The sequence below is a fragment of the Dermacentor silvarum genome, chromosome 3 (assembly GCF_013339745.2).
Source record: "Dermacentor silvarum isolate Dsil-2018 chromosome 3, BIME_Dsil_1.4, whole genome shotgun sequence".
Lineage (NCBI taxonomy): Eukaryota > Metazoa > Arthropoda > Arachnida > Ixodida > Ixodidae > Dermacentor > Dermacentor silvarum.
Genome location: NC_051156.1, coordinates 7196671 through 7200525, shown reverse-complemented (window position 1 = coordinate 7200525; position 3855 = coordinate 7196671). Strand labels below are relative to the sequence as shown.

At 50.7% G+C, this 3855-nt stretch overlaps 1 long non-coding RNA gene across 1 annotated transcript; it reads right to left on the bottom strand.

Annotated features, from left to right (window-relative positions):
- Nucleotides 1-3059: 3059 nt before the first annotated feature.
- LOC125944461 (uncharacterized) lies at nt 3060-3473 on the bottom strand. The gene is made up of 2 exons (XR_007466214.1): nt 3247-3473; nt 3060-3171 (listed from the first exon to the last, which is right to left on the bottom strand). It is a non-coding gene; the product is annotated as an uncharacterized LOC125944461 (long non-coding RNA).
- Nucleotides 3474-3855: the final 382 nt, after the last annotated feature.

Here is a 3855-nt window from a genome sequence, read left to right as displayed (position 1 = left end):
GTCTACGAAGGCAGCTTCTGTGGAATCCGTAGCAGCCTCGGCAAGAAGAGCCTTCGCGCGGGCGAGCCTTCTCCCTTGGTTAAAGACCGGGTGGACGTTCCTGGGAAAAGGACGAACCACAATCGCGTCTCTGATTTCTTTACTAAGATGTCTGACGTTATCCTTTTCAAGTGCAGTAAACATGCCCATAGTGACCAGGATGTCTCTGCCAGCTCTGGTGCCTGACAACCGGACGACCTGTGCTGTGCGCTGAGCCTCAGCGATTTCAGCTAGAGTATTGTGAACTCCTAGTTTCGAAAAAAGCTCGGTGGATGCGTTCATCGGTAGCCCCAGGGCTACCTTGAAGACACGACGGATTGTGGTGTTGAGTCGTTTCTCTTCTGTTTTTTTCCAATCGAGCATAGCTGCAACGTTAGTAATATGACATAGGACGAAAGCGTGTATGAGCCTAATGGCACATTCCTCGCTCATACCTTTATTTCTATTGACAATGCGTCGAAACATTCCTAGAGCATTCTCCACTTTGCCAATTATCTTTTGTATCATCAGTCCATTGTATCCGTTAACCTCAATAGTCAGTCCTAGGACTCTGATCGACCGTACTTCAGGAATGCGGTTACCATTAATGTCAAATAGCACGATATGACGTCGACTATCTTGCTCCCAGCCCTTGGGTTTTCGTCCTGGCTAGAAGGACGGTAAAAGAGCAATTCCGATTTCCTCGACGAGTTTTTGAGGCCCACTGGAGAGAGGCAGAGTTCCGTGGTCCTAATAGCCTCCTGCATTCGAGCCTCCAACTCTCCGTCGCTGCCTCCAGCGCTCCATAGTGTAACATCATCGGCATAAATGGTGTGTTCAACCCCTTCAATGTCCAACAATGCTTTGGCCAGCTTGGCCATCACCAGATTGAACAGGAAGGGAGACAATACCGAGCCCTGTGGAGTGCCCCTGTCACCCAGCTCATAAAGTTGTGATTTTAAGTCGCCAATGTGCAAGGAAGCGGTTCTGCCGCTCAGAAAAGATTCGATATAGTGGAAAAAACGTTCACCAAGATTAAGATCCGAAATGGCCTGGAGAATTGCCGTGTGGCGTACAGTGTCGAAAGCCTTCTCTACATCAAGACCGAGTAGGACTCTTGTATCGCGAGTGACCCTTTCTATGAGCCTTTTCTTAATTCTAAGCATGGCATCCTGGGTCGAAAGTCCTGGCCTGAATCCGATCATGGTGTATGGAAAAAGTTCATTCTCTTCCGCATGGTTCGAGAGCCGGTTGAGCACGACATGTTCCGCGACCTTACCGAGGCATGACGTCAGAGAGATCGGTCTGAGGTTTGCAAGCCCAAGAGGTTTGCCCGGCTTGGGAATCAGTATCGTACGTGCGTGTTTCCATTCTTTCAGAACGCGGCCCTCTTTCCAGATTCTGTTGATTTGCCTGGTTAGGTAACTGACAGAATTATCTTCGAGGTTGCGCAGAACTCTGTTTGAGATCCCATCGGGGCCTGTAGCAGATTTACTGTTAAGTTCCTGAATCGCAAGGCGAATTTCACCCTCCGAGAAATCTCCGTCAAGGTCGTAATTGGGAGATCCCGAGTATCCGACCGTAAGGGAGTTGAGCGATTGCGTGCTCTTCAGCGGGAGGTACTGTCTAGCTAGGTCATCCAACAGCTTGTCATCCGCCATTTCTTTTCTCGCGTTGTGAATTATTTTACATAGCAGCGACCGTTGAGCGGGTTTGGACTTGCAGCCGCTCTCATCCAAGAGATGCTTGAGGAGGCCCCAGCCGCCGCCTTTGCGGATTCTGCCATCCAGGGAGTTGCACACTTCGTCCCACTGCTGTCTGCATAGAACTCTGCAGTATTCCTCGATTTCTTTGTTCAATATTGCTATTTTCTTCCGAAGCCTCCTGTTCAACCGTTGACCTTTCCATCGTGCTAATATCGATTGCTTGGCCTCGAGGAGGTTAGCGAGCCTGGAATCCATCTTATCCGTTTGGACGTCCGTGACAATAACCCTCTCCGACGCCCTGATGTCAGATACGAGTTGCTCAGCCCAGCTTTCGAGCGGGGGTTCCGCTGTAGCTAGGGGTGAGCCTTGGGGGGTTCTCAATTTACGGAATTTGTCCCAATCAATCAGCTTATATTCCCTTAGCTTTGTAGCGGCTATCTCGAGTTTGATTGTTATTATGTAATGGTCACTGCCGAGATCAATGTTGGTATTCTCCCAAATGGACTCACCGATCCCCCTGACAAATGTTAGGTCGGGAGTCGAGTCTCTGCACGAGGAGGTGCCGCACCTAGTTGGACATTCCGGGTCTGTAATAAGAGTTAGATTAAGGTCCGATGCTAGCGTCCACAGCTTCTTCCCCTTGCCGGAGGAGAATGGGTATCCCCACGTTTGATGAGGTGCATTGAAGTCCCCCCGAACAAGCAGAGGAGCATCCCTAGCAAGTTTAGCGACCTTGGTTAGGATGGCTTTGAAGCACTGTCTGGAATATTTAGGACTGCTGTACAAATTGAGGAGAAATATGCTGCTGCTATTGCCTACGTAACTGTTGGGAACAATCTCAACCGCAATAAATTCAACCTTGCTATGTATCGTGCGGAGCTCATGTCTGACATAAGGAATCTTCCTGTTTGTCAGAATGGCGACACCCCTGCCTCTATTTCCTTGAAAAGATTCCACCTTGTAGCCCGAGAAGGAAAGATCGATAGTCAGTGTTTCTTGGAGCATAATTGCGTGTGGTTTCTCAGCCTCTGATCTAATTAACTGCAGGAGGGCAGCCTTTTTAGGACTGATGCCCCTGCAGTTCCATTGCCAACTTGTGAATTTCCTATTTGGCGGCGCCATCCTGATTATTTGGAGATATGTTATTTAATTGGGAGTTACTGAGGGACCTGCCCTGCAGTGGTAGCGTTTTGCGACCGATGTTCTCTATGACGGGAACTACCGTTTCATTAAGATACGTCTCAATCTTCCGTAGCCTGATTCCCGATTCCTCCTTGCTACACTCAATACGAGTAAGTCGGTCGTTGATTTGTCTGATGCTATCGTTAATGGCAGAGAGAGCCTCCTTAATCTCAGACTTTGCCTTGATTTGTAACTGGTTCGACTGATCGAGGGCCCTCTTTTTGGGAGCCGGACAGTCGTGGGCCCCTCCTTCTGGCGTTACCACCTCCACAGACTTTGGAACCTCATTAACCTTTTTTGGAGCCGGACACTCGTGGGCCCCTTCTTCTGGCGTTACCACCTCCATAGAGTTCGGAACCTCATTAACCGACGAACCGTCAGGCGAAGCGGACTTGTGACGAGTGATTTCGCTGCGGAGTTCTGCTAGCTCTAGCGTAAGCCTATCGACCGCCGCCCTGAGGCTGCTATTCTCCTTTTCTAAATATATAATTCTCTCTCTCTCAGGACTGCAAATCTGACTTTCCGACACCTGGGCCGCGCCCTTCTCTTTGCCTTTGACCTTGTCAGCCCAGGAGTCAGCGCCTCCACGAGACAAGAAGCGCACCTGCGGCCCCCTGGAGCGGGAGCGACTCCTGCTTCTGCTTGGTCTTCGATGTCTTGATGACGCACGTTGCCGGGAGCGGGAGCGGGAGCGGCTGCGCGAGCGAGAGCGCCCCCTGGATGTGGGGCGACCGCGTGCCACTTCCGGCTCCTCTGCAGCCATCTCTGCCTTCGTGCGCTCTTCTCTCGCGTGCTCCTGACGTCTCACACGTACCACGTATGGAATTAAGTACCGCTGTTTGCACACCTTGTCAGCCGTTTTATGCAAGCCACCGCACAACTTGCACTTCGGCTCACACACATGCGATGCACTTGGGTTACGCAACCGCAGCCCCCACATTCCGTAGTT